The 27,631-nt window shown below is 37.9% G+C and overlaps 1 pseudogene; it reads right to left on the bottom strand.

Moving 5' to 3' along the window:
* Positions 1 to 953: 953 nt before the first annotated feature.
* LOC143605732 (CBS domain-containing protein CBSCBSPB5-like) lies at positions 954 to 27,502 on the bottom strand (annotated as a pseudogene).
* Between the last annotated feature and the right edge of the window lie 129 nt (positions 27,503 to 27,631).

The raw sequence follows: 27,631 nt of genomic DNA, 5'->3' as shown, positions 1-27,631 counted from the left end.
AGTAGGGTGGGTTTATACATAAAGAACGATGTCTTCTCACACGGACAGTTGTATGTCGCACTATCAAGAGTTATGAGCAAAAAGGGTTTGAAGATACTGATTCTAGACCAAAATGCCAAATAGACTAAGAAAACGACAAATATCGTTTTCAAAGAAATTTTTTCTTATTTGAAATAAAATTAATTGTTATCACTTACAATATTATGATTTCTGAATTTAGTAGAATTTTATAAATTCATGATGTACAACAACAAAAAAAAACATCACAAAAACAATGATTTGTGGATGTAATAAAATTATATGAATTTATGATGTATACTAAAAAAACTTTGTATAAGGTAACGACTCAAACTAGGCTAAATCAATAGTTAAAAAATGCTTAAAAGTAACCCGCGTAACACGCGGGCTAAAAGCTAGTGTTTTATATTCGTAATAGCGATATCATTATGTTATATGTTATTAATAATGACCATTATTGCAGACCTGACTTCTTGTTGTCTCAGGTAAATTAAATAAAACATATGATTTTAGTCTTTGATTCACAACTAATATAACTAGAGTTCTTTATGATAGAATCATTTCACATGTAACTCCGTAGATATGACACTAAAAAGTAATTATGATCTTTTGAAAATTTTGCTAGTAAATAACTTTTTTGTTAATTATATCAAAATTACCCAAAATCCAAATGACTTGAAATAAATACCTGTGCCGAAAATGAACATATTAATATATTATATTTATTTTAAATATATCTTATAACATGTTGAAATTGTTAGAAACTTATAAATTATTAAAGGAGGCAATGATCCTTTGGAATGGCACATAACCCACATATGATAAGTTATAAAAGTTATAACATGTTAGATCATTGGTTCGAACCGGATTGCTGGTTCTTCTTTGTTATTCTCTTGTAGAGTGTTATTATTGTACATATTAAAAAGCAACTGTTATTAATAATGTGGCCTATATGTTCTAGTTTCATCTTCATCTTCTACAGAAGCTAACTCCATTATTGCATAGTCCCAAAATGTCTGAATCAATGAACTCCATCCCTCGCTATTAATATCCGTAGCGTTTCCCAACTAATTTGCAGTAGACAACAACTTCATGTCGCATTAAAAGCGAAAGAATTACATGAACTTGAGACACGGCTTGGGGGGTCAAACGGGTCGTTTAGGTCAAAAAAGGTTATTTTTTTGTAATTAATTAATGCGTAATTGTTTATACAAGAACATATGTCGTTACAATAATTATCTAAATCTTTTGATAAAAATGATTTAGGAGGTTGTATGCATTATAATAGACTTTGGGACACTTTCGACACACGTTTGACCCGTTCTCCTTTTAGCTAACCTTTTAAACTCATTTGACTATTTGACCCTTTTCGTCGTTATGTTTTGGCTAGAATTGTTACTTTAATCCTTTTTTATCGCCTAGGACTCCGTGGTTTAAAATTTTGCAATTTCAATCCACTTTACTAACTCCGTCTGATTATTCCATTAAGATTGGTATGATTTGACCAAAATGACCTTAATACTAAAAGAAACTACTAACCCAAAAACAAAAACAAAAAGGGTATTATCGCGAATTCATAAATGTTTAACAGAAAATGGATGTTGTTAGTCAAGTGGACTGAAATGGCAAAATTTGGAAACCAGAATGTGATTGTGTCCCATACAAAAAATAAATTTTTATTAAACTGATAATTCTTGCCAAACCGCATGGACGAAAACGAATTTAGCTCTAATACATATAACACATGTATTAGACTATGTAATGGGAACTTTGTGAAATTTCAGATTTCATAAATTTAATCTAATAATATAAATGGTTTACTTACAGTGGCTATTGCAGCATGAGTGATGTGAAGTACATCAACAATGGCAACAACAAAACCATCTGCGTCAAACCATCTGCCCTTTAGATATACAAGATTCGTATTAAATATATAAACCGAAGCATGTAACGTTGTATTTACCTCTATCAAGAACTGGAAGATGTAAAAACTTCTCATCATGCATGGTATGCAGGGCATCAACAATAGGTGTATCGATACTGGCACATTGGGGATTCGGAGTCAATACCTATATAATAAATAATACAAAATCTTAAAGTAAGTTGAAAATATAAAGCAATGAAGGTATGAATGTAGCACATATATGTATATAAGATTTAAGAATCAATCACCTTTGCCACTAAGGTTGATTCAGGAGGAATATCTTGCGCTATCACCCGTGTTATATATCATTTGAGCTAACATTCATCATAACACATGTTAGCATGCATTCTGAGATACAGTTAATATTAGAGGCTAAATGGACGGTTGAAACAGTTAGTTTTAGTGCGGGTCAAAACAGGTCGGTCAGGTTGAGTTGACCCAAAGCCCGTTTTTGTTAAACAACAATTTACGGGATAAATATGATTACAGAAAACTATATTAAAGTTAAAATAAACTCACGTCAGAATCCCGCGTGGCCTGTTATCAACTGTTACAATGGCAGAGCTGCTACTAAACGCAAGCATCTTTTTTGTTGTCATAACAACCGTGTCGAATGGAGAAACGGTCACAATACTAAATAAAAAAAACAAAACAAAAAAGTGTGAAATTATATTTTGAATATTGTGGGCATGGTACCATATGTAAAATGTAAAGGTATTACCTACTTTGAATTCTCAGATATAATTGTAGACAAGGTAGGCTTAAACATCCGCTCTCTAAGTGTTTCGTCGACCGCATTGGCATCTGTATAATGACAACCAATGAATATTGCATATGATTAACATATAATAATATGTTAAGGTTGTACAATCTAACCATGCATATAAGGTTCCCACTGCCTTTCAACAGCTTTAACAGCAGCCGCTTTTTCCATACGCGCAATTGCATCAAATAAACATTTTGCTATATCAAGTAAAGCAATAACCTCACCATTCTCCACAACAGGTAAGTGCCTAAATTTTCCTGTAAACATAATTTAAAAAATTAGTTCAAGAGATTAGAAGGACGAGAGGTGGCAAAATGGTTCGGGTTGGTTGATCCAGAAACATTTTTTTTCTTGAACTAAATGTATATTAAATATTACCCGTGTTGGGCCCCTTTTAACCCATTTGATCAGTTTCATCTTTAAACAAGTTTTTTAAATTTCACGATTTTTTTGTTCGGTTCGGGTTGGTTGACACGAAGGCAATTTTGTCCCCTTTATTCTTTAATTTAATAAACTAGTTTTGAAAACGTACCATTTGACCCGTTAGAGATAATACACAAACATTTTTATCCCCTTTCTTTTTTGAATTTAACAAATAATTTAATTCCTTTTGACCCATTTGGTCCATCTTTGAACAAGTTTTCACAATGTACAATTTGACCCGTTTAAGTAAACAGGTTAAAATGGTCTTCCTAGTTGTTACAAACCTTGTACCATATTTTGTTGGGCTTCGACAACAAGATTATCAGACTGAACGTAAATCGGGTTCTTTGTCATCACTTTTGATGCAGGTGTGTTCATATAATCAATCTCATAAGCAATAACTCTTGCTGCAATATCCTGATGGAAGAGTAGTAAAAGGTCATATCAATTCATTAACAAAGTTACAACATAAATATACAATAGAGTGGCATAAAACGAGGAGAGAATATCTCTTGATATAGTTACATAATAACAACAATTGACTAGTCAAATAATTTAAACTTTGAATTGATTGTGGCTGTGATTTAGGCAGCTATCACCCCCTTCAAGCGAGCAGGTAGGGGTCCAACGCGAAGCTTTGTTCAGAATCGCTCAAAAAGAGGTCGAGGTAAACTTTTTGTGAAGATGTCGGCTACCTGGAGCGTGGTAGGAACAAATTTTGTGCACAACCGACCAGCGGAGACCAATTCCCTAACAAAGTGGTAGTTAGTATCGACATGTTTAGCTCTTTTATGTGAGACCGGGTTTTGGCTTAAAAATAATTCACTTTTGTTGTCACATAAAAGGGTGGGTCGGTCGGGTGGTAGGGCATGTAGTTCACGTAGAAATGTGTTAACCGTATGATTTCAGCAGCGTTGTTGGCCATTGCTCTATACTCGGACTCACAACTTGAGTGTGATACGGTCGGTTGTTTCTTTGCCTCCAAGAGACTAGATTACCACCTAAATAGATAGAGTAACCATAGTTTGATCGTCTTGTTTCAATGCACCGTGCCCAATCAGCATCCGAATATCCGACTAAAGCTGTTTTAAGAGGCCTATCAAAAGTTAAACCAAAAAACAAAGTTCCTTTTACATAACGTAATATTCTTTTGACAAGCTGAAAGTGTGTTGTAGTTGGGTTTTGAAGAAATTGACTAGCTTGGTTAACATCATATGAGAGATCCGGTCTAGTGATGGTAAGGTATTGAAGGGCACCAACTAACGATCGATAAAGGGTAGGATCATGAAACGGTTTTCCGGTGGAGATAAAGGAATCAATGGTAGTGGCGGAGTTGTAACGGGTTTTGCATCTAAGAGACCGGCACGAGAAAGAATGTCATAGGCATATTTAGTTTGGCTTAGGAATAGACCGGATGAGTTTTGAATAACTTCAAGACCTAGAAAATAATTAAAGCTGCCAAGATCTTTGATTTTGAATTCGTGATATAGACGGGTGGTGAACTCATTGATAACTATGCTATTGTTACCGGTGAGGATTACATCATCTACATATACGAGTAGATAAATTAAGACCGTGTCGGTTTTATAAACAAAAAGCGATGGATCAGCACGACTACATTTGAACCCGAGAGAGATAAGAAATGCGCTATGTTGAAACCAAGCATGAGGTGCGTGTTTTAGGCAATAGAGAACGCGTTTGAGGTGACACATGTAATTTGGAAATTTTTTATTTACAAAACCCGGTGGTTGTTTCATATACACGGTTTCAGTTAGGTGTCCGTTTAAGAAGGCATTGTTTACGTCAAGTTGACAAAGTTGCCAATTGTAGATGATGGCAAGACTAAGTGCAACTCGTATTGAAGACGCCTTTACAACGGACTGAAAGTGTGAGAGAAATCGAGCCCGGGAACTTGCGTGAATCCTTGAGCTACTAAACGCACTTTGTAGCGATCAAGAGAGCTGTCGGCTTTGTATTTAATTCAGTATATCCATTTTGAGCCGACAACATTCGAGTGGGTGGGACGAGTGACAAGTTCCCATGTGTTATTGTTGTGGAGGAATACTTGTTGAAGGCTGAAATATTGGTGGAGAAATATTTCCAACAAAGTTTGAGAAAAGGAGCTTTGTGTCATCAGTGAGAGGGACAATACCGGTGAAAGGGAATGCTTCTTCATCAAACTTTGCATGAGAGTAATGTAAACCCGGAACGTGGACTGATCAAGGCACCGATTAACCTTTATGTTTAGGACTATACCCTATGAAAATGCATGGTGCACTTCTTGGTAAAAGTTTATGTTTAGCATAGTCTCTTTGGTAGGGAAATACACGACATCCGAACACTTTAAATGTAGCATAGGAAGGCGACTGATTGAAGAGAATTTCAAAAGGCGATTTATTCTCAAGCAAAGGTGTCGGAATTCGATTTATAATATATGTGGCTGATGAAAAAGCATCAACCCAAAAGGTTGCCGGCGCATGGGAATTGAACATCATAGCTAACCCCATTTCGGTTTATGGCGGTGCTACGTTCCACCAGTCCATTTTGTTGGGGGTGTGTGTAGACATGATAGTTTATGAAGAATACCACGTTCTTGGAATAAATTTTTAACTCGGTTATTTATGAATTCTGTTCTTCCATCACTTTGAAAAAGTTTGACATTGCATGAAAAACTGATTTTGTACAAAGTTTAAAGGTGATGAGTACATTATAAAAATCCGATTTGAATTTCAACGGATAAAACCAAGTAAAACATGAGAAACCATCCACAAGAATAACATAATATAAATATCCGTCGATGGATGTAACTAGTGCGAGACCCCATTGATCACAATGAATTAGATCCAAAACATGTGATGAACATTTAATGTTTTCAACAAAAGGCAAACGATGTGCTTTGGATAATTGACAAGATGAACATAATCCTGGTTTGGGTAATAAAGACGTAACAAACACTTGTCCAAGTTTATTTAAAACAGAAATTACATCAGACGAAACATGGCCTAAACGGCTATGCCCTTTATCAAAAGATGCACGGAGATGGGGGGCAGCAAGAGCAGCAACAAAAGACTTGTGACCTAGAGAGAACGTAAAATCCACTTTCACAATTCCCTCTAGCCAGGACCTCCGCCATTTTCCGGTCCTAAATGTGAAAAAAAATGATTAGAAAACAAAACATCAACAGGTGAGCCATTTGTTAATCTACTAATGGAGGGTAGATTTTTTGTAAAAATTAGGAACAACGAGGACGTTTTGTAAGGATATATTATTAAGTTTAGTGTTACCAATTTGGGTAATGGGTAATGATTGACCATTACCAAACGTAACATAATTATTATGGAAATCGTTATGGGATTCATCAAGATCGTCAGTGGATCAGAGCATATGTGCCATGGCTCTAGAATCGGCTGTCCAATCTGGAGTGTTTTGGGCTATGTTGCATTGGGCATGGAATGTTTGAGATAGATTAGCATCAAGTGGCATGGCGGCTCTTTGAGCCGGCCATGGTGTTTTGGTGGGGAAGAAGAAAAAGATTGATGGTTTGGATGCTAGGTTAGGATCCTGACTTGATACCATGAAAGAGTAAAAGGTCATATCAATTCATTAACAAAGTTACAACTTAAATATACAATAGAGTGGCATAAAACCGGGAGAGAATATCTCTTGATATAGTTATATAATAACAACAATTGACTAGTCAAATAATTTAAACTTTGAATTGATTGTGGCTGTGATTTAGGTGGCTATCACCTACAATCACCAAAATAAGTCAAAAGTGACCCATTTATAAGCAAACGGGTCAAAAGTGTGAGGATTTAAGACAAACCTTGTCTGTTAATATACCACTGAGTAGTGCATTCGAGTCTATTAGAAAAACAGTGTCAACTCGTTTAGCAGCCATTCGACAGCAGACTTCATAAATAGTTGTGATTTCGGGTACAGTAATCGCCCTCGATAGGCGTAACCGCTTCACCGTACGCTCTTCTCTTACGTCACTGTTTAAATCCACATCAGCAAGTTAACTAGAAAATTGATATTAATATTTGAGCTAATTTGCTGCCAGCTTCTTTTAATGGTTCTACAGGTAATCTCTGAATTCACTTAAATGAAAGTTTAAGTGTAGGTAATTGATTATACTCTACAACAATAACAAGATTCATGAAACATGAGGCAATAATTTGTGAAGAAGCGTGTATCGACTTACTTGTATACGATCAACGTTCCTCGGGTACGAGTGTGCTATATCACCGATGGTTTTCCGAGATACGAGTTCTTCCACCTACAAAACGAACAGCACCGTGAGCTTACCCCTCAGAAAGGGATAGAGGGGGTCCTCTTTGGGGTAACCCTCCGGTGTGAGAATCAGATATTGTAGGAGAGGATAATCAGGATGTGAAAATTAGTAAAGGACTTAGAATATATTTTCTTGCCCCCTTCCCACTGTTGAGGTGGTGTGGTATTTATAGTATTAGGGTTTCCAATGATTGGGCTCAGACCCAATTAGGGCCTTTTTGGCCTCCTCCTATTGCTTCGCGCCACATGTACTTATGACAGCTGGTGCTTTTTCATTGATTATTCTCTGACCAAGGTATTTCACCTGACCCATGTGCCATCACGTGGTGGCACATGGACTTTGCTGAGTTGTCCACCCTTCATTGGCAGCTGTCAACATCAGCACATTCTTTATTCCTTAAAAGATACCTTCTGGAAGGTTGCCTGATGAGTACAATCATGGTTGTCCTTATCTTGATTTGGATTAGACTATTGTCTCATTTGTTGTGTGTCGCTTTCGCGCGGCCTTTATGCGCCTATCCCGGGGATGCGCAAGGTCTTCTCTTTATTCTCACACTAAATGTGTGTGTTGTGTGCATATGTGATATGCGCTACGCGCAGATGTTTCATGCGCTTGCGCATAGGTTTTGGCTTTGTGGGTTGACCCGCCCCACTTGCGCTTGCGCTTGCGCATATGTGATATGCGCCACGCGCAGATGTTTCCTGATTTCAAGCCTCTTGTCAATATCTTGTGGGTTAACCCGCCCCGCTCGATGTTAAGGCGGGTGCATACCCCTTCAAGCCCCCCCAGTCTAATGTGTGTCTTGTCTCGCGCGAGCGAGGTAAGATAGATATTAGACTTAATAGTTTGCTTTTTCAATAGGGCTTGTTTTTTCTTTTTCTTTTCTTGTACGCGCGTTGCGCGAAATTCCATCCCTTTGGTTAAAACGAATCGTCAATGCACGTGGTTGGTTGGTGTTGACATGCATCAGAGATAGAGACGTTATGTGTCAGACCTTTCGTGTGCTCGAGGTGCTACAGTGGCCTTTCACGTCTCCTCATGCAGTGTCAGGAACACGTGTCGCGCTTATGTTGGCCTACGCTTGCGAGTGGAGGCGCGTGAGCGTAGATCTGATTATTACTTGTTTCTCTTTCTCTCCCCTGGGCCTATAAAACCAAACCTTTGAACGGTTTTTTCTTCATCTCCACTGTCATTTTCAGAACTTCTGCCTATCATTTACATTCCGATTAAGAGCTTTCGTCTTTGTCCCTGAATTCCGTGCTTAAAGTAACCATATTGTTCGATTCGCAAATGTATGTCTGATAACCCAGACACCACAATTTCCCCTAGTAAAGGCCGTGTAAAATCAGTGGTTATTTCTACTTTGAAGAAAACCGGCAAGGGTACTCGGGTTGCCGAGGCCTCGTCGGAGGAGGGAGGGAAGAACAAGGCGGTGAAGAGATGGGATGAGATTCCCTGCAAGTTGAAACAACCTGATTTTGATAATCTCGTCGCCTATCAGGGTTTTCTCCCTGAGTATGGTTGTTTGCTCCCGGCGACCGGGCAAACGGCGGCGGATCCTCCCGCCGGCTATATCTCTTTATATTCTCACTTTTTCACCCGATGTAATCTTCGTCTTCCGATGACGAGGTTTATAGGTGCGCTCCTCCAATTTTACGGGATTCATATATCTCAAGTCCATCCCTGTGGATTAGTGCGCATGACTCATTTTGAGTTCATGTGCAAAGCTCAGCGCGAGGAGCCCACCCCTCGGCGCTTTCAATATTTTTATAAGCCGAAAATCCAAGATTCTTGGTTCTCATTCACACCGCGCAGTCAGAAGGTTAAGTGCTGCACTGTTACCTTCAATAGCCTTCATGACTGGGCTGAAAAATTCTTTTATATCAAGGCTGGTGTTATTCCCATTCGTATGACCATGCGCGCGATTACTTCCGCGCCCGCGGATGATGACGTTCTTAAGAATCCATCTGTCGCGTGGGTTAAAAATTAACTGCTGAACCATCCCCCGCCAAGAATATTTGCGAGGAAGCGTTGGTGGGGGTTGGTATGAGCAAGAGGTGGACTGACATCGAGACTGAGCCTGTCATCCATGTTGATGGCTCAGGTGGGTTGTTTGTTCATTGCATTAATTTTCGCGAGTATAATTCGTTTTGCTGATATCACTTGTCTTGTTTTATGCAGAAGGCAAGGAATACATCCACGCCGCCTATGACGAGCATACAGAAGGTGGCTCTGTCGCCCTGAACGCGGGGGAAGTTGCTTTCCCTGATCGCTTCGATGATATGTTCATCCCTGTCGACTTAGAATTTTGCTTTAACAGCGATGCGCCTGGTAAGCCCTTGTATTCGTGTTTAGGCCCTTAGAATACCAAATTTGGTTTTAACATTTTTGTTGCGCGTATTGTAGATGCGCTCGCTACTTATGAGTTGGAGCCTGTGGAAGAGGAAGGGGAGGAGGAAGAAGCTGAAGAGCAAAAACTCAAGCGCAAGGCTAAAGGCAAAACTGGCGCAGTGGCCAGTAAAAAACAGAAAAAAGATGATGCCTCTGTTGCCCAGGATCTTCCTCCGACTCAAGTGAAGGAACCTGAGAAAACCAAGGGTTTTACTTCCAAGTTTTCCTTGTCTTCTTTGCCTCAAGGTGTGGGCAACCCTCCAGTCCACACGAGGTATGGTGCTGCTACCTCATCTCTGCGTGCGGCGGACAAGGGAAGCGGTGTTGCGCCTGCTGTTTCGTCTTCTCCAACAGGTATATTTTGTGGTTTTATGAGCGTGATTCCGATAGAGTTATTAATGAAGCTTTGTTCACTCAAATGTTTGTAGAGCCGGCGACGTTGGTGGCTCAACCTCAGGCGCAGCAAGGTGCCAAGGCTATGCCGTAGGTTGTTTTGAAGTCCTCTGTTTTGCCCTCAAAAAGGGGGAAACGGACTTCATGGCGATGCTTAATTCGCGGACTGCGGTGCGCCAAGGTATTTATTGCGCTTTGATTGTCTGATTTTTTCCTTTAGTTCAAGTCATTAATCATTTCTCCTTGTTGGTTTTTTCGTAGGAATTATAGCTGGCACACAAGCTGCTGGTGGCACTGCTAGCGCTGGCGCCGTTAGTTCTGCTCCTGCTCCAACAAGTACTGAATCTCCCCTCATTGGGATCACTAAGGAGCAGGAGACTATTTTTCGCGCTGCTCAAACAGCGTCAAGACCTCCCTCACCTCCTCCTGGGCGCAGCCCTCCTCGTGAGACTATTTTTTATTCTTCCAAGTCGCAGGAGAAGAGACCTGTTATAGAGGATGATGAGGAGGTTAATTTTGAAAGTTCTGATGGTGGCCGGGTAAGCCCTATAGCGCCACGAGATTTCGTGGCGTAGCCTTTTTCTCATGGGGCAGGCAGGAGCTCATTAGATGGCGCTAATCTTTCTGCCAGTTCTCCTCAGGTATAAGTTTATTTTGCTCCGCTGTGCAGACTTCCAAATTAGTGTTTAGATAACTAAAACGTTTCTTTGCGTTGCTTTGTGTTTGTAGGGAGCCGATCACATATACCGCCCGAGCTGGAGTATCACTGAAGAGAGCTCATTCCAATCCTTGGGCGTATGTGAAGACTTTTGGGCTCACTCTGTTCCTCCAGCTGAAAGGAGATTTCAAGAGGACCACGCTCGCGTGGATTTGCTTAATGACCACCTTTTTGCTGGGTCTGCGTTTTTTGCTGCCTCCCAAGAGCTTCGCAATGATTATATAAAGGTACGTGATGCCCTTGCGGAGGCCAAGCAAGAGGCTAAGATTTCTGCTTGGAATCTTTCTGATGCCCGAGAGAAAGCTGAGAAACTCCAAGCAGAACTTAGTGAGAACCGGGCAAGTTCCAACGCTGCTTTTGTGAAGCGCGGGCTTGAGCTGCAAGCTGCGCGGGAGAAACTGCAAGTGGCAGAGGCAGATGAGGCCAAGTACGCGCGTCGAGCGCGTGACCTGGAGTTGGCAGTGGAGGCGCATGACCAAACTATTGCGCAGGTTAATACTGAAAAATCTTTATTGGAGAGTGAGGTTGCGCGCCTGAAGAAAGAGCTCGATGCTGCGCGAGCGGAAAAGAATGAAGCCTTGGCGGCAGCAGCGTCTGACAAAGAAAAGTTAAAACAAGCTAAGGAAACTGTTAAGCTGTTAAACTCTCAAATCCCTGCTCTTGAGACGTCTGTTTCTTCCCTCGCGCAGGACCGTCAATGGCTGATTTCACAGGGCGTGACTCGTTGCACTTATGCCATGAAATACTCAGACGAGTTTCAGACCCTTGTGATGGACTGTAATGCGGCGTCGCGCTTGGTGGGTCGGGCTGAGGGGTTTAAGGATGGTTATGAATATGGCATGCTAAAGAAGAATCCATCCGACTACCCTTATCAGCTCGACGCTGTCTGCGCTGACATGGCTGAGGTGGGGGAGAAGTACTTGAATACTCCAATTCCCATCCTTGAGTAGGTATTTTAACCTTAATGAGTTTACTTGACTTATTTTCATAACCTTTTGTACTTATACTGTTCCTTGTGACTTGCAGATAGTCGCGCTTGCTGACCAGCCCGATCTTGGCGCTTTAAAGAAATTACTTGATGAATGTGAAGGGACTGGTGGCAATGATGATGGCGCAGGCAACGCTACCTCTGCCAGCGGCTCTGGCGTGGCCAAAGGACCTACTCCTGACGCTATCATGACAGAAGACGACTATATTCAAGACGAACAGCTTGATTATGGTAAGTTTGGAGATGACGAGGAGCGGGCTGCGCCAGATGCTGAGGGAGGAAATAATGATGAGGAAGATGAAGAGGCTGATATTAACATAAAGACTTGAAAAGCCCTTCTTGTTTTTTTTTTTTTTTTTTGTGTTTGTAGTTTTTACCTCATCATTTGTAAATTTGTAAACTTCTATGTTTCGGAATGAAATTTTGTTTTTTCCCTTATTCGCATCTTGCGCATTCCCAATTCATCTCTTTATATTGCATGTGTGTGCTTGTTGAATATAAGGTATGCTTACACATTGAAACTTGAACAAGGTTGTAAGGAAATTATTTTTACTTAATCCTTAACAGTTGTCATATTTCAAGTTATTTTGCGATATTCTGAATATGCTGACACGTGCCTTGGCATTTCATTATTCCTCTTTTGCGCGACGTTATCGTGCATTTATTATAGGGAATTATGAATGAGTTTTTTAGCCTTTACGTGTCAGTATGTCTTACTCTGCCTATATCCATTATAATCCCATGCGCGGCCCCGACCTGAGACCTTAACAACTATGCTTTGGCATGTGCTTTGCCTTAGTTGTGCTTAGGTATTTTTATGGTCCAGCTGCGCAATACGTAGAATGGATGCTATGAGTAATTTGAGCTAAGGCTCATATTATTGGGCTAAGGCCCTGACGTTTTAGAGTTAAAACTCGTTAACGCGTCTGAGCTTGAAGCTCGCGCATGTATGTTTTACTTCGTTTTATTTTTAGTTTGATGTCAATACAATGTTGTCATATTGCTCAAAATTAATAAAGGGAAGTGTGAAACATGTATGCAAAAGGTAATAAAACGCATATAGAGCGTATCATTATTCATAATGGCTTAAAAAGCCTTGATTACAAACTTGACAACTTTCACATGAAACATTTTCTAAGTTGTGCTGCGTTCCATGTGCGCGGGATCTTCTTTCCATTTAAATCTTTTAAAGCGTATGCGCCTTTTCCCAATTCTTCCGAGACTTGATAAGGTCCCTCCCAGTTGGGAGACATCTTTCCCGAGGGTATTGCGCGACTAGCTTCATTGTTCCGAAGGACAAAATCATTCTTCTTGAAGTGGCATTCTTTCACGCGCTGATTGTAGTATTTTTCTAGCTTTTTCTTGTATTTGGCTTCACTGATGATAGCCGCCTCTCTGCGTCCCTCAAGTAAATTGAGATCCAACCTCCTTTCTTGCTCGTTATCCGTCTTACTCATCATGAGCACTCTATAGGATGGGCATCCAATCTCTGCTGGAATCATAGCCTCCGTTCCATAGGTTAGGCTGAACGGGGACTCACCATTGCTGGTTTTGCTTAATGTCCTATGCGCCCATAGGACGTTAGGTAACTTCTCGACCCATGCATGGGACTCTCCCTCCAACCTTTTCTTCAGCCCATTCAGCAAGCTTTGGTTCGCGCGTTCCACTTGGCCATTCCCTTGAGGATGGTATACTGAAGTGAAGACCTGATTGATGTGCAATTCCTTGAACCAACTGGATATCTTCCTGTCAGTGAATTGTTTGCCATTGTCGCTCACGATTTCCATGGGCAGGCCAAAACGGCATACGATGTGGCTCCAAATAAATTGCTTCATTGCCTCGGCTGTGATTTTTGCCAGTGGCTTGGCTTCAACCCATTTTGTGAAATAGTCTACTGCCACTACCAAAAACTTTACTCGCCCTGGCGCTTGTGGTAAGGGACCCACAATATCGATTGCCCACTTGTGGAAAGGCCATGCAGAGGTCACCGGAATCAAGTTGTTCTTTGGCCGCATGGTATTTGGCGCATAGCTCTGACACGCTTTGCATTTTTGGATCTCTTTTAACGCCTCCAAGTACATGCCTGGCCAATAGTAACCTGCGTTCATTGCCTTGGCGATCACCATGCGCGGGCCAGCATGTATTCCATAGATTCCTTCGTGTGTCTCTCTAATCACGTAGCTTGCTTCCTCTGCGTCTAGGCATTTCATGAGTGGTCCAAGATAAGAGCGTCGATATAACGTACCATCGATCATTTCGTAGTTCTGCGACTTGTGTCTTATCTTCCTCGCCTGTGCGCGATCGTCTGGTACCTTTCCCTCCTTCAAGAATTCCATTATTGGAGTTATCCATGATGAAGGTGTTGTATGAATTACAAGAACAGACTTCGCTCCCACTGACGAGCTGCTTATTACTTCCACCCTGACATCTTTGCCAAAATGATCGAAGCTGGTTGATGCCATCTTGCTTAGCGCGTCGGCAGACTTATTTTCACTGCGCGGAATGTGTATGATTCTGAAAAAGTCAAATTGTTCGGTAAGTTTCTTCGCCTGCTCTAGATACAGAGGCATGGTTTTTTCCTTAGCATCATAAAGGCCATTGACTTGTGCTGCTACCAGGTATGAATCTACATGAGCCTCTAGCTTTTTAACTTCGAACTTGTGCGCGATGCGCAAACCAGCCAGCAGGGCTTCATACTCAGCTTCATTGTTGGTGCTCTTGAAATCCAACCTGATTGCGTAAGTATACTCATGATTTTCTGGATCCACCAGTTTGAGGCCTGCGCCGGACCCTTCGTTGTTTGAAGCTCCATCAGTGAATAATCTCCAAATGTTTTCTTCATTATTGGCTTGCGGAGGGTCTACTTCGCGCTGAGCCTCTTCGACTTTTCCTTCAGGGATTTCTGCGATGAAATCGGCTAAGACTTGTCCCTTGATTGCTGGACGAGGCTTATAGGTGATCGTGTGCTCCCCCAATTCCAGCGCCCATTTTGTCAGCCTTCCTGAGAGCGCGGGACGTCGCAAGACTTGCTGGATGTTGTAATCAGTCAGGACTTCAATAGGATGACCATTGAAATATCTGTGAAGCTTGCGCGACGCATGCGTTAGTGATAAAACTAACTTTTCTATGATGGTGTAGCGCGTCTCAGGATCTGTCAGCACCCGACTTACATAATAAATTGGTGTTTGGATTCCCTTGCGATCCACCAATAATACTGCGCCAATGGCGCGCTCTCCTGTCAGACAGGTACAACGTTAAAGTTTCACCAGGTAGTGGAGCTGTGAGCGCAGGCAGATTTCTCAGACATTCTTTTATCTCACTGAAAGCTTGCTCGGCCTCAGGCATCCACTTGAATTGGCTTTTCTTTAAGCAATTTCTCAATGTGTTAATGAATGGGGTAGATTTGCTTGCATGGTTTGCTAGGAACCTGTTAATTGATACCAATCTACCATTCAACTTTTGAACTTCCTTCATGGTGGATGGTGAGGGCATGCCGAGGATAGCCTCCACCTTCTCTGGGTTCACCTTGAAACCATCCTTGGTGACCATTACGCCGAGAAATTTCCCTTCTTCCACGCCGAATGTGCATTTGCTCGGGTTGAGCTTCATGTTTACTTCCTTTAGGCGCCGAAAGGTTTCTTCGATGTCTTTGAGTATTTGTTTTTCCTCCCTGCTTTTAATCACCAAATCATCCACGTAGACTTCTAAGTTTTTTCCAATCTGCTCGTTGAAAATTGCATCCATGAGTCTTTGGTAAGTGGCTCCTGCATTCTTCAAACCAAAGGGCATTTTTGTGTAACAGAAAACACCCTTGTCAGTTCTGAAAGCAGTCTTGTCTTCATCCTATGGTGCCATTTGAATTTGGTGATAGCCCTTATAGGCATCCAGGAAACATTTGAGCTTAAATGGCACCACAGAGTCCACCTTCATGTCAATGTTTGGGAGGGGATAACAATCTTTTGGACACGCCTTGTTGAGGTCCTTGAAATCAATGCACATTCTCCATGACCCATTGCTCTTCTTTACCATCACAGGATTGGCTACCCATGTTTGATATCGTATTGGGCGAATGATATTCGCGCGCAGTAGATCGTCTACTTGCTCATTCATGGCCTTTGTCTTCTCGTCTCCCATGACTCTTTTCTTTTGAGCAATTGGCTCCACGGACTTGAATGTGTTGAGAGAGTGTTGCGCCAGGTCTCGCGAACCCCAGTCATATCAGAATGTTGCCACGCGAAGACTGACACATACGTTGTGAGCAATCTTTTCATTCTCACTCTTGTGTCATCTGATATTGTAGCTCCGATTGCGATTGTTTGTTCTGGGAATTTTGGGTTGAGAATCCATTCCTCTGGCGCGTTGTTTGCCACTGGAAGTTTCATTCTCCCCTCTCGAGGTATACTTATTACTGCGCATAAGTGATCTCGGTACACAAATGTTACTCCTGTTGGTGTTGGGAACCCCAACGCGCCATGCGCTGGTGACGGTATGGCGTTGAATTGGGCAATCGTTCCTCTACCCAAGATCATACTATGGCATGAAGTGGTGGGCAAGACCAGGAAGTTGACAATTTCAGCTCGCTTGTGCTTCTCATCCCCCATAGTTAGTTCGAATTGTATCTGACCTAGGGGGTGAATAATTTCATTTGAGACACCCGAGATTGGTGCACTCACGACTTCAAGCCTTGCTTGGTCTGCTGGATCCAACTTCCTGAAACATTGCTCATACATGATGTCTGACTCACTACCGGTGTCCACCAGGACTCCTGACACCTCATAATGAGCGATGTGTGCAGTGATGACTAGAGGGCTGCTGATAGATGAGCCTCCTCTGATTCTTGGAAAGATTACTTGTTGTTCGCGCCAATCCCCTTGGATTTGCGCGCTTCTCTTCCTCGATCCTTGCCCTTGCCTTCTTCCTTCAGCTACACAGATTCTTTTGAATTTTTTACTGGCTGAGGCTCCGTCTGGTTGTTCGTTCTCTGGTCTTGGATTTTTTACCAGGTGAGCCAACTTGCCTGATTTCACATCTTTTTCGATCGCATCCTTCAAATGATGGCATGCATCAGTGTTGTGCCCTGTGGATTTGTGAAACTCACAATATTTGCCACTGTTCGGTGGTCCCTTATGGAGTAATGGCCTGGGGTTTTTAAACTGGACATTCTCTGTGCTTAACACTTGCGAAGGCGTTTTGGTGATGGGAGTCCATATTCTTGGTAGAGGTCTGTTAGGCTCTCTGCCGCCTTCCTTCTTGTCACCTTCTCCGCGATTAAGAATGTCTTTTTGGGGTGGGGTGAACTTTGTTGCGCTTGCTTTTCTGCAGGAGAATAATTGGTTTGTTGCAACCTGGACCATACGGAGTTTTGTTTGCGCCTCTTTTCATTGTTGCTTGGTGCTTCTGTTTGATGCCCTTTATCTCTTGCTCTGTCTTGGTCAATTTGTTTTTCATTTCGCGCGAAGACTCGCGATGCTTCCATAAGCTTAGCCCAAGTGGTTGGCATGCCTTCTCTGCTCACGAGAACTCTGCGGAGTTGATCGCTGCGCGCACCTTGTATAAAGGCCACGCGCAAGAGTTGTTCAGTGATGCCTCCAATTGCAAGAGATTCCTAATTGAAACGAGTTATGTAGTCTTCAATGGTTTCATCATTCCTGCGTACGCAGTGCATGATGTCATCGGGGTCGCGCGTGTGTCTGCGCTGCTGTACAAAGTGAGCCTGGAACTTTTCCAATAGCTCTTCGAACCCATCGATTTGTCCTGTCGGCAAGCTTTCGAACCAGACACGCGCTGCACCCGTGAGGCAGCGAGCAAACATGTGACACCATGTTGGCATTGTCCAGCTTTATCATTATCAATTGCAATTTTTATGATCAATCTATAAGGCCTCCACTATGGCACTATATAAAACACGGCTGACACACTATCCAAACATCATTGACGACTTAACGTGTTACCTGGTCGTATGGCAGAGTGAAAAATGGTCAAGCAAGCCGTTTTGATAGTCATATGGCCCGTATGATAGGCCTAAAAGGACATACAGATCATGTAGGCCAAATCATACGGCTTTTTATGATTTTCTTAAAACACGAAGAAATGACTTATATGATAACAACCAAAAACATTAGAGTTGTATGAACTTTTCATCCTGTCACTCGGCCCGTGTAAAGGCACATATCATACAGGCCTTGTGATATGGTGGAAAAGGTCATATGGACTGTATGACAAGGCGAAAAGTGGTCAAAGTAGTCACATGAGGGCCAAATTATACGGCCGTATGATTTTTCTGACGAACAAATAAATAACTAATGTGACAACTGCTAAAGTGTTACGTTTTATTTATTTATTTATTATTATTATTATTATTATTATTATTATTATTAAGCTAGGGATTGGGGGTGACTATTTTGGGTTAGTTTGGGGTGTGTATTGTAATTTGGATTTCTATTTAATTATGTACGTAATTAATGAAAGATAAACCAGTTTTGAAATAATATTGTTTACTCTTGTTCAAGTTTCTTCTCCTTATTTGGTTCTAACCCTATCATAAAGACATATGGGCTATATGGCAGGCGGAAAGCGGTCAAACTAGTCACATGAGGGCGAAATCGTACTACCCATATGATTTTTTTAACGAGCAAATAAATGACTGTTGTGACAAAAGCTAAAGACACACGGGCTGGATGACAGGGCGAAAAAGTTATTTTGATACTTATAGGGGCCAAGTGATATGGCGAAACAGGTCATAAAGGATAACGTGAAAATGGTTAGCTAAACCATTTTGATAGTTATCCAAGCCATATGATAAAGCGAAAAAGGTCCTACGGGTTTATTATGGCCAACCCATACTCTAACCATATGATTCATTTTTACCTAACAACCAACAAAGTCTTACCGCCGTATAATCTTTCTTTTCCTATCATTTATCCCATATGATGACACAAATATGAGCATGCAATTTGGTGTCCACTTTTGGGTGGTCCACCGAGTACATGACTCATCTATATGCATTAAGATATTATAAAATAAAAAAATAACATAAATCAGCAAATATACAAAATGATGGATGAATAAAAAAGGCATACACGGCTGAGCAAGACTCGGTGAAAGGTTTGTGGGGAGAATCATTGTTCTTCTTCCGCGGGGACCGGGGAGAAGATGTCAACGACACGCTTCTCCTTGGACCGTTCATATTCACATGGCGAGGTGTTGACGACATCTTCACCACCTTAATTAAATCAATCAAGATTCAAAGGTTTGTGGGAAGAAAAGTTTCCCAGGAAATGCATGCAACCGACCAACGAAACACGTTTGTTTGATATAGTATTAGATTTAAAAATATGGGAATTCAAGAAATATAATTTTAATCATATTGGGAAAAGTCTGGTTCTGAATTTGTTTAATAATTTTCCATTAGCCATTTTTTTCTAGATTTTTTAAAATTCAATAAATATAGAATTTTTTATTTCAGGATAAATATTATGTTAGAAGTTATAAAAATTTTGTAATACAAATGTGGGGTGAAGCTAATGCACATGCGACTCTTATCATACAAAGTGTACGAAGTCATTAGAGACAACACATATCCTTGAGAAAAAGGATAACTTCGTTCATGCCATAGTAACACACAAAATTAAAAAAATAGTTACACATATAATTTTCTTAACTAATAATTACCAAAGTTATATGCGAAGTACATTTGAGTTTTCTTTTAAAAAACCCCATCTAAAAAAAGTAACTTTAGCCAAGGGCGAAGCTTAGCGACGGCCCGGCCCCTTATTTTTTTGTACAATAGTGTAAATTTACTCACTTTTCGCCCAAAATTTGTATACGTAGTATGTATTTACCCGTTTTAGAAATCCCCCCCCCCCAGTGACGAACTTGTCCAAGCTTCGCCACTGAGTATTGCGGTAGGGTACTCATATTTAAAGAGAATTAAATGTTGACGTCATATAAAAGGGTTATGGACTAAGGCTGTGTGTAGTGGTTTTAGCAAAATGTTTAATTAAAATGTCATCTAGGCGCCACACAGGCAAAAGTAAATTTGCTAGAACCCCTTTTAAATCAAACATAGTGGTTTTAACTAATTGCAATTATTACTCAATCATTTTTTATTTACTTAACATTTTATTATTCAATAAACATAATAATTTAAATAATAAAACCACACAATATAATAATAAAACACTTTAATAAATAAATGTTAAAAGCACATAGGAAAAAAATTACTTATAATAAGAAAAAAAATCCTTGAAATAAAAAAGATACCAGAAAAAAAATTATTAAAAAAAACAGAAACCTCGTTGGCACATGTTTGGCACGGATTTCATTCTTCATTCGCTCGAATATTGCACGACTTCTGGTGGTAATGTCGATGAAGTGGGTGAGTATGGTTCGTATAGCGCGTCGACCATTTCCTCGAAATTTGGCCAGGATTGCAATATCAATCACAATGCATTTCAATATGGACTATGACTCGAACATGAGACCAAAACTACTTGTTTTTTTAGAAAATCTGCTACGTGTTAGTTAATATTATAAAAAGCAATATACTCAAAAATATAAAACTTTTTAGAAAAGTTACCTATAACTGGAGCTCTGGATATCTCGTGCCAAGCCTGGCCTAACCAGTGCAGGCTATGAGGCATGGCTGGGTGGTCGACTGACCCCGGCCCAACATCTAGATATGTCTGATTTTTTTAAATCATATATATATATATATGTACGTATAGGTAAAGGATAAAATACAATAATCCTTTATCGTACATTACGTACGCGACACTTCCAACCGTTAGATTTTCAAAACCTAAAATCACAATTACACTCATATGCTCGTCCCTCTCACTCATTCCGTCTCCACCACCAGTCGCCGACATCAGCACACCTCCTTCACTTCCGCTCGCCGGGCGCCATCAACACTCTTCGTCACCATCATCGTCGTCGACAACGAATTCATCGGAAAAACGAAAAACTCGTCACATGTTTGTTTAGTTGAATTGAAATTGAAGCCAATTGATCGGTTAATCTTTGAAATTGATTCAGTTAATCATCAATTTGAAGCTTCAATCGATCATTTTTGAGTTCTAGATCATTGGTTTTTGACATTAAACGTTTAAAGCTAAAAACGTTTTAGTTGAACGTTTAAAGGTTTAAAGATTTAAAGCGTATTAACAGAACGTATTAGCTTTAAACCTTTAAACGTTCTGTTAATACGTTTTAAACATTTAAGCGTTCTATTAATACATTCTAGGTTGAAATGTTTATTTGTGATTCTTCCTTATACGTTTTAAACCTTTAGAGGTTCCATTAATACATTCTGTTAATGTGCATATATATATATATATATATCACCAGCTCCCACATACTCACATTACTACAATCAATCGTAATGGCCACAAAAGTCAACCATCTCTTTTTCACCCTCATCGCCGTCGTCTCTCTCGCTGCCGCCGTCAGATCTGTAAGCTCATCACCTTTCTTACAATAACCTAAACTTCTGAAGCAATTAGTTTGAAGCATAGACCGTGAAATATTGATCAAATTGGGGTGTTTTTGTGAATTATATGAGGTGTGATATGAAGCTGACGTGATATTGTAAAAGAAATTAATGAATTTTGAAGCAATTAACCTTTAAACGTTCAGTTAATACGTTTTAAACCTTTAAACGTTCTGTTTTATTTGCATGTAACGAACATTTTTAGGGTTAGATAATTAACTCAATTAGTTTGATATCGATCTGCAAATTAGTTTAATACTGATCGACGGTTGAATTATATTGATATGGATGGACGCCCGATGAATCAATTAATGAATTAGATCGTAGAATTAAATTTAAGTTATTTACAATTATGCCACTGCGTGAAATTGAAATCGACGTTCAAAAAGCTCGCGTACCTAATGTACGATAACCGATTATTGTACGTTAACCTTCCCCCTATATATATATATATATTGAAAAAGGAGAAGTATAGTTTGAAAACCCTCTTGAGTTGAGAAAACTCGTGAAAACCCTATGTAACATCGTTTTTTTTTTTGGTTACATGTAATATATGTTGTTACATTTAATACAAAATATCAAAAACATAAAAAAAATGTTTTGCTATTTTTTTTTACATTTTTTTAGTAATTTTTATATATGTTTTCAGGAGAGAGAAAATTTAAATAAACTTTTACATTTTTTATTAACTTTAATTGTGAACCACAATATTTAATCTTTAATTAAAAACATGTGGTTAAGAATGAGTTTATAGAGTTTTTACAACTCAAGTGGGTTTTATTCTAACCTAACCCTATTGAAAAAAATGTATTCTTATTGTTTAAAGCTAATTACTCAACTAATTTAAGGACTAAAATTTTTTTTCGCTTTCGACCCAAAAAATTTTCATGATTCTCGGAGACAACCCTGGGCCTCACACGAATTCTTAATAAACTATGATCACATTGTATATTTAGAATAATTAAATATGTGAATTATTATGGAAATCAAATAGTGCATAACTTTGGAGCCTGTTAAGACTTGGCGTAGACTGGGATGGAGAAAAAATAAGGTAGTGGTGTAGTGGTGCATAACTAAAGGTGGCAGCCACATAAGCCTTATTAGCGTCCCAAATTTTCTATTATGTCTAGCTAATAAAAAAATGAGAAACTTGAAAAAAAGTCAACAATAGTAGGCTATATCATTTTAGCCTAGTCCATTATTGCGTGTAAAATTGGCGAGTTGGCGTAATTCCATGACATCAACAATTGATTTCTTAATCTAAGGTCAAAAATTATTCTTACGTTTTGTATGATAAGAAGTTTTTGTATTGGATATTTCACCTATATTTTGGTATATTGTTTTAAGTGAAATAAGTATGGCGGTTTGTAACTTGTCTATGCCACTCCTTATATAGTGAATCGGCAAAACATTGTGTACAAACATATTATATAACTCTCATGTTACTCGACATAATGTTGGTTATAAAAAAAATATGATATGCTTCACCCTACTATCAAAAATTTCAATTATAAAAAATAGGTTTGAAGAGGGTAAGATGGTTACAATAATTATTGTGTCCCAAAAGATGAAAATGTTATTCTAAGTGACCCGAACTCAAATATTTTTTAAAAAATAACAATACAAATAACACACAATGTGGCTTGGGGGGGGGGGGGGGGGGTTAGACTTAGAGTTATTCTACAAATAGTCATAAAAATGAAAAGTGTGAGAAAACATAATTAATTGACATTTACCAAGTGGGGTCAAAGTGAATATAGAAGTAATAACACATATTTTATCTTTTCACATATCAATTCTCAATCATTTTAAAACATCTATACTTTTTTCATATGATATTTAAAAAAATCATCATAATAACAAACGTTTCTTTAGCTTTAATATGAGTATGACTTTGTTTTATATATATATATATATATATATATATATATATATATATAGGATTTGGTTCATTTCAGAAGTGTTTTTATTACGAGAAGTGCGAGAAATGAATCCAACCAATCACATTTTTTTCCTTTATTTTATAATTTTTTTAATGACAAGGGTGTTATAGTAAAATGAATATTTTTTCATATTTGGTAGGTCATAATGTATGGAGAAGTTGCAAGTAATTCTTCTTTTTTTATTTTATCATATTCAATATTGTTGTTTATCAATATTATTTTTTTTATTCTCTTAATTTGATATTCATACATTTATCTAGACACTGGTTCTTAAATTCAATAGCACCGTTATATTTACACACTTAATAAATAAGCATACACATGAACAAAATTACACATACAAATTCAAAATACCACCTACATAATACGTATATGAACCTACACGGTACATAAATGAACTTACACACGATAAAAATTACACATACACCATTCGAAATACCACCTATAGAGTACATATATGAGCCTACATAATAATGAGCCTACATAGTAAATAAATGAATGTACGCACGATAAAAATTACGCATACACAATTCGAAATATACTAGATACATAATACATATACGAACCTACATAGTACATAAATGAATCTACACACAATAAAAAATACCCATACACAATTCGGAATACCATATACACAGTACATATACGAACCTACACAATACATAAATGAACCTACACAATACAAAATAAACTTTTTTTATTGCATTTAATTATATACAATAAATAACGGATAATGATAATAACTTGTATTTGTAAAATTTTCACATACACATTTGTGATACCACCTAAATAGTACATATATAAACATATAAACCCTACACAGGATAAAATAAATTTTTTTTATTTTTTTTACATATAATAAATAACAAATCATGTTAGCCTACAATTTTAAAATTTTCACATACGCATTCGTGATTCAACATACATTATACATGAATATGCATGTGTATGCAATACATAATTAAATTTGTGTAGGCATTATATAATAGTTAATGCATTTGAAGAAATATGATTGAAGATATTATAGTATTTGATTAAAGTTATATTTGTTTAATATTAGTTTGATTAATATCATCAATTAAATAATAACAATTAAAAAAAATCATATGTAACTTTCAATTAGTTAGTAATGATAATAAATAAATAAATACTATTAATTGCTTAAGTTTCGCTTTGAAAAGTCTACAAAGTAAATACTGAACTACCATTCTTCATTAAAATATTGGTAGATTAATATCTTAATAATAAATGTTTGCTATAACTTTTCTAATCCATTGATTACAATAATCAATGGTCCATATTGATTTCTCGCACTTCTCGTTATAACTTGACTTATCTCATGATCCATCCCCTATGTGTATATATATATATATAATAACACAAATTACGTTATTATGTATTTCTATCTGTCATTGTGTCTTTCTAATTATTGCGTATTTTTTTAATTACAAATAACGCAGTTGTGTAATCCTAATATGTAAATATAATGATAAAACACAATGATGAATACATATTACAGAATGACCTGAAATGTAAAATACAATGAAAACTACATATTACACAATGATCTGAAAACAATACACAATAAACGTGATACTCTTTTTTTTTCTCAATAAAGTGAATGTCACATGTCAATCCCGAACAAAAGACCATGAACGTAATACACAAGATTAGAATGACACAATGCCGAATAAAAAAATGATGAGGACAAAAACACAATGACAAACAAAAATACACAATTACGTAATTTTTGTTTTAATTTTTAAGTACCAATTGAAAAACACAATAACCAAAACCCATAACATTTGAAAAAATGACCAACCACTAACACAATGCATAAAAAACCCACTAATTTTTTTTTTTCTATACAATATGATACTTATATTAAAGACTAAAAAATGTTTGTTATTATGGTAATTTTTTTAAATTGTCTTATGAAAAAGTTATGGACGTTTAAAATGATAGAAGAATTGACACGTGTCTTGTGTGTGAAGAGAAAAAATCAACAAATATGGGTTATTACTTTTATGCACTTTTCATTATTCTTTTCTCTTAAATTAATCACGTTCATTCAAATATAAAATCAATGGACTAGATTGCTTCTCACACTTCTTATTTTTTGTGGCCCTTTGTATTTTAACCTTATCCTAAGAGACACTCGATTATCAAAAGCATATTTTTATGAATCATTTAGATTATTTCCTTATAATTTTATTTATTGTTTCAGTTATGGTTATGTTATTAAAAACCGAAATACTCACGTACCAAACCCTAAAGCTGTAAAACTTTTGAAATCACTATTGTAAAGTTTACAATGAGTGAAACCTCGTATGAAACAATAACAATTTTAATGCAATTATTAAATGCATGTTGGTATTAGTGAACAGACCTGACTTGTTACGGTCTCAGTCAGTGGCGGACCCAGGATTTTTTGCCAATGGGGTCCCATATTTTCGGTGTTCAAATTTTTCGGGTCGGTCGTTGTTCAGGTCGGGTCGAGGCGAAGAACATAATAAAAAACAATATCATAATAAAACTTTCTTTTCAATCATCACTACCTGAACGGGTCAAAATGGGTCGGGTTGACACATAAACACTTTGTTTTCCCTTTCTTAAACATTTTTGAGATAGAACCTACATCCACCCTTTCATAAGCATGTGTTGAAAACCATTAACTTAAACTAGTGAAAAATAAAACTGATATTTTAAAGTGTTTGAATGTTTCTAAAGAAAACCATGCATAAAGTTGAAAACAATGATATGTATTTTAGAGGTGTTTGAATGTTTCCAAAGTTATCATTGCAACATTAGCAATCAAATGATTGATTAACACTAAAAATTAACACAAAAAACCAAAAACTGAGCCTTGTAAGACTTGAACCCATGACATTTCAAAGATAAAACAAGGGACTTTCCACCAGACCACATCAACATTAATAGTATGGGTTCCAAGTATTAAATCTTATGGGGTCCTCAAAAAATTTAATATACCGCTTCTAATAAATTTTTAAAAAACATTGGTGTCCCGGGACCCCGATCCACACTATGTGGGTCCGCCCCTGGTCTCAGTTAAATAAAAAAACATATGATTTTAGTCTTTAGTTCACGACTAATATAGTTAAGAGTTTGTTCTTATGTTTCTTAAACAATAAGCCAAGAATCGTTTCACATGTAACTTTGTATATATAAGCCACTAAAATGAAATTAAGACCTTTTGAAAATTTTTGCGAGTGAATAACCTTTTTATTAAATTATAATCAATAAAAATCACGAAATCCAAATAATTTGGAATTATGCATGCCCCGAAAATGAAAATGAATATATCAATACATTATACGCATTTAAAATATATCATGTAAAACGTTGAAATTATTAGAAACTTCGTTAAATATTTTCATTTGAAGTCAGATTTTAAGATAAACTTAATATCAGGTTTTGACTTTTGAGTAATAGGCATCCAAAGTCCAAACATGTATTTTTAAAAGACATAAAATCATAAAAATGTGTATACTCATTATCCAGTACCCGCAAATTCAATGGTTAATAAATAACGGGTACGATACATTTTTTTCATAATAAGACATGACTATAATTACCGCTATTCGTCTAATACCTGATACATTTTCATTTCTAGCCTTGATATGTTACAATTTGACTCAATTATAAATGAGATTTTGGACTTGAGTTCAAATACATTAGGATCACTTGGTATTGAAGGGACCCTTTAGACATAACCAACATATAAAATATTATTTATAAGTTTAATATAAACTTACTTAATCCAATCAAGTCACACCTTTTATTTTCAAAAAGAAAGAAGTTAAAGGAGGCAAGGAATCGAGTATTGGGGACAAAAGGGAAAAAAGTAAGTCACAAAGATCACTCTTGCTTGCATCAAGGGAAATCAAAGCATACTATAAAATAACAACACATGAAGCATGCCAACTAACAAAACCAAAATGTTAGATTGGGCACCGATACTAGTCGGGTTATTACTCTTCATACTTCTGTCCCCGGGCCTTATTTTCCAAGTCCCCGGAAACACACGCACCTTTGAATTCGGCAGCCTCCACACCAATGGAAAAGCGGTAATCGTACACACTTTTCTTTTCTTCGGCGCATTTACTATCCTCATTTTGGCTACCGGGATTCATATCTACACAGGAAAATCATGAAGACGGCCTATATTTTATATTTTGTTATTATATGTGCATTGGCATATATGTTTATATTTTAATTGATTATTGTAATTGAAGTGGAGTGTTGATTTTTCTTTGTTATTA

The sequence above is a fragment of the Bidens hawaiensis genome, unplaced genomic scaffold (genome assembly GCF_021521415.1).
Source record: "Bidens hawaiensis isolate Kalapana, Puna unplaced genomic scaffold, B.hawaiensis_p1.1 tig00070995_1, whole genome shotgun sequence".
Lineage (NCBI taxonomy): Eukaryota > Viridiplantae > Streptophyta > Magnoliopsida > Asterales > Asteraceae > Bidens > Bidens hawaiensis.
The sequence above is the reverse complement of the archived record's forward strand: the minus strand, read 5'-3'. Positions and strand labels throughout refer to the sequence as shown.